Genomic DNA, 13,933 nt, shown 5'->3' with positions numbered 1-13,933 from the left:
TTTTGCATTTAGTCAGACTATAGCAGTAGGTCAGAGGCCTTGAAATATGCAGTTACAAAGCAAAAGGCACTACTGCCTTGAATGGAGCTAGAATCTAGTGGACATGAGGTGACAACGCTGTGTCCTCTGTCCTCCAGTCAGTGAAATGTTTTTTTACAGGGCATTTGTCCATCTACCTAAAACATTTAGAGATATTTAAAAATGAAGTCAGGATCTGTTAGTTAGAACTGAGACTATGAAATTTAAATGAGCATTAGATGTAATAACAAAGAGTAAAGGAATAAAGGAAGACTCGGAAAGGGAAAGATGCTTATTCGAGTTAGAAGAGCATCGTTTTCTTATCTGAACTGTAGAAAGCAAAGCAATACAGCTTCACAGGAAGTGAGAAATCAATAGCAGAGATCTGGCTGATAGTTTCAAAATGTGCCTAGAAATTCTTATAACAGAGTACAAAGAAACTTTTATCCCATTTTTTTCAACAGACTAATTAAATATTGCATAGCTTTAATATGAAGATTTTTTGCTTCACTGTCATATCAATATAGTAATTATATTTTTAATAACGATAGTAAATATCTAATTTAATTCATCCTTAAGTTGTAAATAGGGTGCTGGAATTGCCTGATAAAAGCATTAAGGATAAAAAAATAAAATTTAATTTCACTATAATTGTGTTTTGAAGCTACTGTACCATATTCTGGTATAGATAATGAACTTAATTTCAAACATAAAATAAGGAGCTGTGTACGGCAGCTATTTGGGACTAGTTTTCCAAAATGCGATTGAGTTGCTCCTGAAGAAGTTTCTGATCTTGATTCAGTGTAACATAGTTGGTGTGGTTCGCAGTCATTAATTAAATATTAACGGTGTTACACTCTACCTACATAATGGTTAATGAGCTCCAACCATCACTAATAAGACTATTCTTAGCCTTATTGGTTAATTGCCTGAGTATTATTCTTTTGGAATATATGCAGAAGAGTTCACAGTGCTAAAAGCCCTATTACAGTTTTCTGTTCACATCCATTTCCTTCCATGTATGATTTAATTATTAGGTGGTCATGTTTCAAATGCAAAATCGCTACTGCTTTTGAATAGTTATTCTTCCTTTCATTTTATCCATCAACCTTGCTAAGGATTTTAGACCAGAAGCTTTTTGGACTCTAGGCTTTTCAGGTAACTGAAGCCAGAAGTAGGCTCATAGCATTATGAAAATCATGGTAATTGCTTATTGTTGGTGGATGTTTGTGTGTAATTGTGTTGGGCCACATCTAGTGTTAATCCCTGCTTGGCACCCAAGGCTCCAATGCCCAACAAAAAAGTGCATATGGACCACATCTGCCAAAAACAGACAGTTGCAACCCATGTACGCATGTGCTCTGTCAGTTTCTAGTGTCAGATAGTTGGGGGCATTTTCACCTGGAACCACTTCTTTAATGAGCATGGACAGCACTAGATGCAGTGATCACGATTATACACAGAGTTAGAATATATGCCAATTTGTTTGGGGTAGACTGAGTTTAAACAAATTATGATCAGAATTTGAGAAAGGGAATTCTTGATTTTGACATAGTAGAGGGTTAGTGCAAGTTAAGAAATAGAGCACTTAACATCAATCTACACCAGTGGAGTAGTGTGTGTAACCAAGGAGACTTGCATGGGAAAGCTGGACTCGATGTATTCAAATCTATACAACTGAGCAGATCTAACCACGATTCACTCCCACCTACAAATCTGTGACTGAAAGCAACACTTTTCTTATTCAAAACAGAAATTCTTGTGTGAGTTTGGGGGTATTCTTGTTTGTTATATATATATTGTAAAGAGACAAACGTAAAAAATAAAGGGTCTGGGGCACCCGGACATATTAAACCCCCATATATTTTACATACACAAAAGGTGTAAAATAAAATGCGTGGTATAGTGCAAACTTGAGACGTCTTTTGAAATAATCAATTAGTCTGCCCAAGATGGTGTTGCTTCCTCTTAAGATGGATTCTTGGAGGAAGAGGCGGGTCCAGGTGGTCTGATCCTGGAAGTGATGTCACGATTGGGGAAGTGTCAATCTTCCTTTCTGCAGGAGGAGAAGGATAAGAGAGAACGTTATTACACAGTGCTCTCTTGTGTCACTACGGTAAATTACACTCACATTAGCCTTTAGGTTGTTCCCCAAGCACATAAATGTTACAATACGTATAAATATAATATATAAATTTTTTTTTCTTTCTTTGAGTTTTAATTCCCCCTTGGTAGCAAATAAACTGTATCTCTCTATTTAGTTAGTACTGTTTTCAAGGACCTGATAATGTCATAATGTTATGACTCAGAGGTAAGTTTAAGTATTCCATTATGCAGCCATGAACTAGGCTAGCTTAAGCTGCTGTTTTCAACCCTACTGCTAAAGGAAATCTGAGGTAGTTACTTGTTTTGTAATCAGCAAATGCATGTATCAGAGGCACCAGTCCCTAGTTAGTCTTATTCCTTATTATCATTTCTATTTTATAGTTGAATTAGGACATCTTAACCTTGAGTTCTGTTTCTTTGCTACTGTTCTTAAAGTGTGCTTTATAAGAATAAATGGAACTGAATTGCCTCGAATGTCCATTTTTGTCCAAAATTTAACCATGGTGGGTTACTGTTTCCCACAATTCTAGTCTGGATTAAATGGACTTAAAACATTTATTGATGGGTGAGTTGAATTGATATCCAGGTTCTTTTGATGGTTTAATTTTGAAAGAAGATATACTTGGTTACTCCTGTTAGATATAACCTCATTATCTTGTTTATAATATTTGTTACCATGTAAATTGTGTTTACACTTCACATTTTTGCTGGCCTAGGCTATGACGGTGCCTGTTATAAATAGTGATGAGCGAAACAATTTGTGTGAAACTGAATTTGCAGTGAAACTGGATGTTTCAATTCGTAAAAAAGTTAGCAAAACAAATTACTCTTCACTTCTAGCAAACCACACAGTATGTTGTTCACACCAGAAGAAAGGCATTTGGCCCTATCTGAAAGCATTTGCAATAATTAATTCCTCAGGGGTCTTTAAATTAGATAAATATCTCTAGTAAAAAAATCATCACCAGACTAATTTCCTATTACAGTATGTGTAGACATCCTGTTGAGCCATTAGCTGTGTGTTTTTCTACTGGTTTAAACCTTGATGATCGCAATCCTAAAGATGCATCAGAGACAGAAAAGAAACATGTAGCTCCAATGTACATGGAGAGTGCACACTATCAGGCTCATCTGCAGGAATCAAGAAACCGGATAAGGCAGTTAATCGATAACAGCCAACCCAACAAGGTGCGAGTTTCTTTCCATGCAGGGGCTTCAGAGAAAACACATTACTGTGCGCAATGGTTTGTTTTGGTGTGTTTTTGGGCAGAAAATATGCAGCATTTCATATTTTTTTTAAAAACATTCTGCACTCTTTTGAGGTAAAATGACAGAGAGGGATAAATAGAATTGATTTTACTTGTGTAAAGGCAATGACCTCCATTATGCAGAATGAAGAATACAGTTAAGCACAGATGTGTGAACAAGGATTTAGGGAGCATTATTACTTATTTCCCAACCCCCAAAAAACTTACAAAAAATATTTTTAGTGTGTTTTGTATTTTACAGATATGAAAGCACCTGTAATACACATTTTGTGTCAATTTTGCATGAAAGTTTGTGAATCGAAACTCGGTTGTTTCTCTTGTCACTAGTTACAATTGACCATATGGGCTGCTCAGATGTATATTTTCTCCAGGAATGCAGTTAGCTAGAGTTTATGTTTTTCTATTATCAACTGACCATTTCTTGGTTCTTATGTTGACAGGACTTTATATTGTCACAGTATACTTTAAAATTTAGAGCTGCTGCCTCAAGGATTGAAAGTCCTGGGTTTGAATTCCACACTTGACTGTGTTATTGTCTGTATGGAGTTTGCAAATTCTTGTATCTGTATGAATATTTTCTCTGGGTTCTTCTTTATTTCACCAAGATGCCTAAGGTTATGTGTTAGTTTAGTTTGGAATTCAGTAGGGCTTGTGTAAGTTTGGGCTTGATTGCCGCTGCAATATCTCATTTGGAAAATGTTTAGATCCAATGACCCTGAAAAAGATGAAGACACTGTAAGAATGTTATACTGTGATAGGCTTTAGTTAATTTGTAATAACTTAGAAATCATTTCACTGTGGTCTCCCATCAAGGAGACCAGGGTTCACGTTCTAAGTCCTTCCTGTATGGAGTTTGAATGTTCTGCTCTTGTCTTAATGGGTTTCCTCTGGGTACTCCGGTTTCCTCCTACAGTGTAGACATTCAGGTTAGATGAATTGGTGGTGCTAAATTGGTCCCAATGTGTGTGTGGTGTGTGTTTGTGTGTTAGTGTGTTCACCCTGAGATGGACTGGCACCCTGTCTAGGAGATTGTTCCTGCCTTGTGCTGGGATAGGCACCGTGGCCCTGGTCAGGATTAAGCAGACTTAGACAAATGTATAGTAGGGTATGGAGAAATCTTTTCAGTGTTACTGTTTTGCTTAATTTGCGGGTTAATGTGTTAAAATTCTGCAAGGTTTAATACTTTATTGTTATCATATTATAGCTGTTAAGTGTGTGTTAGCAATGTCAACCTGTACTCATACTGTACAGTAAGTAGTGTCATACCGGAAAAAACAGTAATTTAAATGATTATTGGGGCCTGGCTTACTAATAACTTGATTCATATTCTAGCTTGGTCTCTGTCTATGTGAATTTGGCGTTATCTCTCCATTGGCTGGATGGGTTACCTCCAAGTAATTTGGTTCTACTGGTGGTTTGTTCAAGGCAGTGTCCTACTTTGTCCAGGTTTGAAAATGGTATTGTGTATTAATTTACTTTCTTCTCATATTCAAAAGTGAATATTATTGACTCTAAACCACTCTTGTGTGAATGAGGGTGCCCTGTGATAGACTGGTATTCCATCCAGGGTTACTTCTTGCCTTGAACTCAATACTGTATTGTTAATCTGAAACACCCTGTGATGATGAATTGGAATAAGTGGCTTGTGTATAAGGACAGGCTTGAGATTTATTCTATATCAAACATCTTTGTTCATTTATCATTTAACTTTATATGTGTGAATTGCTTAGCTGTACTCTATTCTTTTATTAATTAAAATACAATTAACATAAAATATTTGATCATGACGAAACCCAGGGAAAACCTCTAAGTATATTTTTAAAATGACCAATTTTGGATTAAAGTTCCTTAAAATTCTGTTTTTGAACAGCATACTATAGGTTGTATTTAATGATGGCTATAGATAGGGACAGCCTGTAGCATTCAATTAATTATTTTTTTCAAAAGACAACATTACAAATCATATAATATTTTGCCTCTAATGAATGCCATTGCTAGCTCTTCTCATTTATAGCCTCCTCATTTAAAACAGCAGCTTGAATAGTGATTCTTTGTCTTTGTGATGCCTTTTTCTATGCAGCACTGAACAGCAGCCCATTGATATGCTTGATGGAAGGAAAATATATTTTTAAGCATTGATGTTTACTTTTGAGTTTCTGCTAGGGAATGCACATTTCATTTTTAGATAGATCTACAAGAATATCTTCACTTATTGCTTGGTTTCTTCTGCCATCTGTTGATCTCCTGCTCTGGTGTCAACATTCTGTGCACTAGACTGGAACTGCTCTTCAGTGCCTCTTGAATGCATAGTTGAGAAATGGCCATTCATAAATTCTACATGATACATTTACATATCTGCTGCCATTTTTCATACAGCTTCAGCACTTTTCTTCAGTCCTTAGGTCATAAAAAACACATACATATTTTCTATCTGTGTCTAGAGAGAGATCAGCCAAATACAGAAACTACTGAAGTGAGTTTGGGCACCTCATACTTCTTATTCCAATCAATTTTATAGCTAACAAGTTAATTAGTGAATTCATTTAGCAGTTAAGCACTGCTGAGAAATGAAGTAACTGATTTTTTTCAGAAGGTTGTGAACCTAAGGGTACAACATGGTATAAATATAAGAATGAAATTTGTCTTATCTTGTCCCCTCATCAGTGTGTGCATTGTTTCAATTTATGACTTATGTCTCATGCAACAAAACAAAAAATGTAAGAGCAGTCTCTGGTGTACTTGGATATGTGTGGTTAACTTCAAGGCAGAATATGCAGAAAACTGAGGCTCGTTTTTTTCAAGTCAGACCATGGCTCACATTCCTGTGAAAGGAGAGCTTGTTTGTAATGACTGATTTCTGTCTGCCATATCTGCAGACAGTCTAACAAAAAAGCATGATAAACAAAAGGACAGATTCTTTGTTGCCATATAAGACAAACAAAATTAAGCCTAAATGAGAGAAATTACTTTATCCTACTAATAGTACATTTACTCCGAAAGAGGCCTCTTATCGAGCTCATCTGTAAGTTACATTTATTTTACTTCCCTTCTGATAATTCTCTACATGTTGTTCATTTGAAAATTAATTTTTTTATTGTTTTTCTTTTTTTAGTTGCCATCTTAAAAGCATTACTCTGTACTTATTGCTGCACTTAGATTCCAGGAACACTTTCCTGTTGCATTGTGTTGCTAGGTACAGTATGTGTTGATGATACCTCAGACAACATCTTGTTTTTGACTGGATAGAAAGGATGTCACTAAATACTTTCTTTACTTTCAAAAATATAGGAAAGACTCTCTAAAAAAATATTTACCAACTAAGTACTCTTGACATCAGTTTGTAGTTTGAAAGCTCACCTCATCTGTTCATTTTTATTTTTTTCAAAGATAACATTTCAGTTTAATATATTCTGAATATATTCTGAGTATAGACACCCCAAAAAAATATATATTAGAGGGTCAGCTCAAGTTGGACGGTTGGGAGACAAAGTCAGAGAGGTGAGATTGCATTGGTTTGGACATGTGCAGAGGAGAGATGCTGAGTATTTTGCGAAAAGGATGTTAAGGATAGAGCTGCCAGGCAAGAGAAAAAGAGGAAGGCCTAAGAGAAGGTTTATGGATGTGGTGAGAGAGGACATGCAGGTGATGGGTGTAACAAAAACAAGATGCAGAGGACAGAAAGATATGGAAGAAGATGATCCGCTGCGGTGATCCCTGATGGGAGCAATGGAAAGAAGACGAAGAAATGATGGCAAAACACTCACAACTAGTTACACCTGCTTCATCTACATCATGGGTCATCAGATTGTTACTGGTACAGCAAGAATAGATTTATAAGTAGACTGAAGAGGTGGAGTCAAGATTGGTTTCATACCTTGTGAAGTTTAGAGGCCAAACCATTATACTCCATGGAGAAAGAACCAAGAGAGACACGTTAGACTTCTAATACAAGACATCATCTCTTCCTGTGATTCCTTATATGAAGTTACCCAAGCAGAAGACCGATGGCCATCTTTGACAAGGGACTCCAAAATATAGGAAAAAACTATATACAGTTCACTCCAAAACATATCTGAAACAAAAAAACATACCTAAACCTACAAATAAGAAAGGCATTTAATGATAGTAGACATGTGTTGAACAATCAACATATATAAAGATTTAAACAATGTCTTTCTGTGTGGTATCCTTCCTAATGACTCATATTTATTATTAGGTAGCACTCAAAGCAAAAATTAAAAGAATTTTCATAACAATTAAAACAGAGGAGCCTCAATAATAATATTGTTTTTTTTTTGTATCAGTATGCTGCTGCTGGAGAATGTGAATTTTCCCTTGGGATTAATAAAGTATCTATCTATCTATCTATCTATCTATCTATCTATCTATCTATCTATCTATCTATCTATCTATCTATCTATCTATCTATCTATCTACAGACCTCAAAGGAATACCTTATTGTACTTGCGGATTTGTAAATGAGAAAATTAAAGTTATTATTCCTTCTCTACTATTCACCAAAGCCACTAAGGGTTAAATGTTACCTGGGGTGGCTGAAAGGCTTAACATTAATGGACAAAGTAAATCTAACAAAGGTTTACAGGCACAGTACACAACAGATTGTGTGTCTGTATGTGTATTATCTGCCCTTGTTTTTTTAATACGTTTGTAGGGTCAATCATAGTCAGTGCAGACAATTACAAAATGCCATCATCTTGGAATTCCAAAGATCAGATAATGAGAGAAATCGCCAGGCTAAAAATTCCAAATGAAACACTAGGACAAGTGGGAGAGGATTCTTTCGAAAATGGCGAGAAAATGAGGGAACTTTGCCATTCACAGCAGCATGTGAACTGAACGGGTCAAAATGTCTGCACAGATAGCACTTTACCCTTAGTGACTCAGATTCTAATAAACAGTTGTTCTTGTCGTTTATGACAAGGTTAAGATGGTCTGAAGTGGAAGAGCTTCCCCCTTTAGGTTAGGTATTATTTTTTTCAGTGCCTCCACTTCACCGAGATGCTTTATGGCTTTAAGAAGGGGAGCAAGGCCTGGTGTTCATCTCAACACTTATCTGGATGCATTTTTACTTAATGGATACAAAAATTGCCTTTTAGCAAAGGATGAAGCTGTTATCCATTCAAGGTAATAATTCCCAAATTAGATTATACTTAAAAAGTGTGAAATTTGTTTTCCTGTTCCTTCTAGACAGTCCGATAAAAGAACTTACATAGCTGTAAGCTACTAGATGAGCTCTGAAGCATTTATCAAAGCAGATGGAGACAGGTCTTGGCTTTATTGGTGTGTCAGCACAGAAATATTTTGGATTTAAAGCACACCTGTTAATTATATAGTAATAGTACTTAAAGGAATACTCTACCCCAAAGCCATTTGTGCATGGTTTATGTAATAATATTTTAGATAGATAGATAGATACTTTATTAGTAAACATACATGAGATATTATGAACATACAACCTCATGACCTGCCATGTGGATTATGCAACGTGAGAAATGTAAGATTTTTTTCATGAATGTTTTTGTTATTGTTAGATAGAACAATATTTGTCGTCAGGGTGAAATTTGGCCTTTTACAGAAGCTTTTTAAATAGATAGAAAATTAGATTGATAGCCAAACACACTATAGTCCGAAAACACAACAGAACGACTGAAAAGGAAGAAAATTAAAAAGAAAGAAAAAATGTTTGACTTGGCTGTCACACTCATAGTGAGACTTTACACAGGTGTATTGCTGTTGGCATAAGGAGCCCCTGTAATGTTTCATTGGCTGAAAGTACTCGGTGTTGTTGTGTCAAAGAGAGGATAAGCAGAATTGTTCATAGTGGGACTCAGTTTTGCATTCATTCTCTCCTCCACTACCACCTCCAGGGGGTCCAGAGTGCATTCCATAACTGAGTCGACCCTTTTAATTAGCTTGTTGATTCAGTTGGCCTCTCTTGAATTGATGTTACCAACCCAGCATACTATAGCATAGCGTTGTAGGGAATGTGAAGGATGACACAACCCACATTAAAGGAACACAGTCTACTAAGAAAAAACAGTCTGCTCTGCCCTTTCTTATACAGTTACTTTGTGTTACAAGACCAGTCCAACCTGTTATTGATGTGAACCCCAGGTACGTGTGGGAGTGCAGAACCTCTAAATCCACTCCTTGAATTGTGACCAGACACAGAGACTCTTTGGAGCTGCAAAAGTCAATAACCAGTCCATTATTATTGCTAATGTTAGATTGCAGATGATTCTTTCTGCAACAAAAAACAAACATCTCCACCTGATTCCTATTCTCTACCTCATCCCGCTTATCAATATACCCCAGAAGTTCAGAGTCGTCTGAGAATTTCTACAGGTGACATGACCTGCCATTATATTTATATTCTGAGGTGTACAGAAAGGACTGTTCCTTGTGGTGCTCCAGTGTTGCTCACATCCATATCAGAAACACAGTGTTTGGGTCTCTCAAACTGCAGTCTGCCCGACAGATAGTCCATTATCCAGGACAACACAGGCTCAGCCACCTGCACATCTATGAGTTTCACCCCTTAACAAAGATGGCCAGATGGTATCAAAGGCACTGAAAAAATCAAGCAATATAATTCTCACAGTGCTTTGCTTGCTGTTGTTCTGCACTGCAGACACATATTCTATCAGAAACTATATTATCTCCATTCTGCATGAAAGCATGACACTATACATTTTTCTCAGCCATCACTACAAACTACCTGGGTTAAGTAACATATCATTTTTTGAAGGAATGTTCCTTTAAAAGCAATGTAAGAGAGTGTTGAGGTCTGAAGGTATCCTAGTCCTTATATTTCTCAAATTAACTCAGGCAGTAATACTTTATTGAAGTTTTAATAATAAAAGCTGAAGTCAAGAAGAGAGTGACATTCTCAGGTGATTTGTGGTGATCATATGTACTCAGCTCTCCACCAAGTACAACAGTTTATTATGTGCTGTAATGGAGGTGCAATAATTTTAGAACTGAGGGAGAAACAGGGTGACAGTATCCCTGGTAGGAGAAGAGAATGTAACAGACAATTCGGGAGCTGAAATTATTAAATGGGATGTAACACTTGATAAGTAGTTGCAGAGTGAAATCAGAGAAATCTGTCCAATAAACCACTCACGTTGACAGCAAACAAAACTTTTACAGTTTTCATTTAATTGACAACTTGTCTTCGGATGGTAAGAGAAAAGTAAACCGCACAGATGGAGGCCCCACGTTGATGGCCTCTGAGGCAACATTAAACGTGAATTTAAAGTATTATGCAGGCAGCACATTTTCTGTCATACCAGCTGTCCTATATGCTATGCTTTGTTAATGAAAATGAATTGATGGAGGCGCACAGCACAAACCCAAAATGTTTTACGTTATGCTCTATGTTTATATTGTATTGCACAATGTTGTATTATAATATAAAATAGCTAAATATGAAGAGTAAACTGAAGCAATCACAAGGGCTATAGTTTTAAACTTTACAAATCTTTCAAATCTAGCAGTATCCATGGAATACCAAAATGTTCCCTCAATTCAATTCACACAAAATGCATTTTGAAGGATTATTAAAAAAACTGATTTTTCCTAGGCATGAATTTTTTCGTGCACTGTCGAAAAAGTGATGCAGTAATCCATTTTGTATGAAAATGAATAAAAGTAATAATTCAGCTTTGTTCAGCCAGTAAGCCCCTGAAATAACAGGCTTAGGCACTAATCCCTTTATAAATTTAATTTTAAATCTTCCATCCGCTGCCATTGTAATGACATGAAAGCAATACTGCTAATTCGTGGATGACAAATCAATAGACAGAAGAGCTGTATTAAGGCTAAATACATGATAAAGATTAGTATTGGGAGTGCAGGCACTTTCTAATGCTTTGTATCTTCCTCAGAGGTTGGTTTCACTTGTATAGCAGCTCCCCAGCGGCCCTTGAGATCATGCAGTACTCCAGAGTTTGGTAAGAGTTTTATATTAATGCAGTACTTTGGTGGGCAAATATTGACTGGGTCATGTTGTCAAGTAAATAAAAGAAAAAAACATCAATAAGCAATATGAAAGGGAAATTGCAAAAGGGCAAAGTTGTAACCTAGCAAAACATTTTTTCAGAAAACTGAAATTTCACAGAGTTGATTCCATTATCTGGCAGAAAAATGGGAAACAAGCTGATGGAAACTTTTTGACAGATCATTGTACAGAAGACAAAGTAAAATTCAAAAGGCCTTGTCTTTTGGTATCACATGTTTAAGGGTGACACATTAGTTAGAGCTGCTACTTCACTGCTCCTGTTGACTTGGTTTGAGTCTTGACCCATTGGGTTTTTTGCTCATTCTTTTTGGGGAATTTTCTTGCAACTCTAAATTAAGCCAAGATGAGTGAGCACAGGTTAAGATACTAGAGCAGTCTTAGGCATAAAGAGCATGTGATGGCTGAAACCTGGTGGCAAATTAGGCACCCATGTACTGTGTTTGTGAGTGTGCTGTAAAGGACTGGCACTCAGCTGCGGTTGGATCCTTGAATGATGTGCTGCTATAATTGACCTCAGCTTCCTATAGTTCTGAACTAAAATAAGCTAGATACAGTGTTTATAAAAAGTATTCGCCCCTTGGAAGTTTTCATGTTTTATTGTTATACACGTTTTATTGTTATAACCTGACAGTGGGTTTAATTTGTCTTTTTTTGACACTGATCAATAGAAAAGGCCTATTTAATGTCAAAGTGAAAACAGATACAATACAATACAATACAATTTATTTTTGTATAGCCCAAAATCACACAGGAAGTGCGCAATGGGCTTTAACAGGCCCTGCCTCTTGACAGCCCCCCAGCCTTGACTATCTAAGAAGACAAGGAAAAACTCCCAAAAAAAACCTTGTAGGGAAAAAATGGAAGAAACCTTGGGAAAGGCAGTTCAAAGAGAGACCCCTTTCCAGGTAGTTTGGGCGTGCAGTGGGTGTCAAAAGAAGGGGGTCAATACAATACAATACACAGAACAGAACAAATCCTCAATACAGTATAAAAATAAAACATTTTAGAAGTACGGAGCAGAATTTAACAGTAGATGAGTAGATGAGAGTAGATCTCTGTAAGGCTTTTTCTAAATTAATTACAGGTCTGTATCAGTTTTGCACATCCAGAAACACTAAACTTTTTCAATATCCATTCTCATTCAATGTTGTATAGCAATAAGATGTGAAAACTCTCAAGAGAGTGAGTACTTTTTATAGGAACTCTAAGAAGATAAACAAATGAAGGATTAGATAGATGGACTATGGCTGTAATGGGGCAGTACATCAAAAAGCGAAAGGTACTTTTAAGCAACATAAGTGTAATGTCCAAATGGTAGTTCATTGGCTAGCACTGTCCTCTCAAGAAACCAGCATCCTGGGTTCAAATTCCTTGCCTTGTCTAAGAGTTTGCTCACTCTCCAATTCCCCGTGTAGTTTTTTTCTCCCATATCCCCAAAGATACACATGTGATTGTGACCTGAGACTGAGTGGTGCCCTGTCCAGTGCTGGTTCCAAGATAGACTCTGGCCCCCAATAATCCTGAAAATGGATTAAGCAAGTCTGGGAAAGCTATGTTATAAACATAATCTGGATGTATAATACAAAGTTGTATCCTGATGCCAAGATGTCCTATAGTTCTTTGAATGCAATGTGAAATGCTTTGTCACTGTATGTGATCTAAAATTTAAGTTTCTGATTCAGCTACGATAACATCTTACCTTTTGATAATGACCTACATATCACTACTGAATACTTTCAGGTGTAAATCAACACTGCAAAACTTAAACAAAATTCAGTATGGCATATCTTTAATTGAAAAATGCATAAATATTATATGCAAAGGAACACTTGTATACTTATTTTATCATTTTGTTATTTATTTAGCATCAAATGTTTTAAATTTTTGATATAAATAGTCATACATATTAAAGAGGTGAACAGTGGTCTAAATATAATAATATGTCCCAGTGCTGAACAAAACACTTGGGGCAAACTGCTGGTTCAGTAGTCACCACCAGTGATCATCTGTAACAAGAACATGTTACAGTGCTGATTTATTTGTTAGTACTTTCAGCTGTACTTGTTAAAGTAGTTATTATTATTATTTTACATTAAGAATAGTCAGATGTGAAATTCTCACATACATTCTTAGCTCTTCAGCTATTTCATTTCCAAAATGATACTTTAGAGTATTGCTTGTTGATAGAGAAACAATATCTGTTGCATTGTAAACCGAAACCTGCCATAACAGCAATATACCCTGTGGGAATATCCACTTCAAGAGTTCATGATCAGGGGGCATCACCACTTTTGAGAGCCACTGCCCAATTTATGCTTCAAGGTGCACTTTGTGGATTCTTTTAAGTGAATTGGTCAACAGTTAAAAGAGTACACTCTCAAATGCCTATGGACCATGAAGAACTTTGGGTCAAGACTTTTCATACCATAACTCTGGAAGATGTTGAATTATTGAATAAATCCTTAGGATAAAGTTGTGAATCATTTATATATTTTCT

The 13,933-nt window shown here is 36.3% G+C and overlaps 1 protein-coding gene across 1 annotated transcript in view; it reads left to right on the top strand.

The window, feature by feature from the left end:
• The window catches only part of hs6st3b (heparan sulfate 6-O-sulfotransferase 3b), a 952,882-nt gene that overhangs the window by 431,036 nt on the left and 507,913 nt on the right, over window positions 1-13,933 (top strand). The gene's annotated exons all lie outside the window — the stretch shown is intronic.

Source organism: Erpetoichthys calabaricus, chromosome 4, assembly GCF_900747795.2.
Source record: "Erpetoichthys calabaricus chromosome 4, fErpCal1.3, whole genome shotgun sequence".
NCBI classification, from domain to species: domain Eukaryota; kingdom Metazoa; phylum Chordata; class Cladistia; order Polypteriformes; family Polypteridae; genus Erpetoichthys; species Erpetoichthys calabaricus.
Note: the sequence above shows the minus strand (reverse complement) of the source record. Positions and strands in the feature narration are given on the sequence as shown.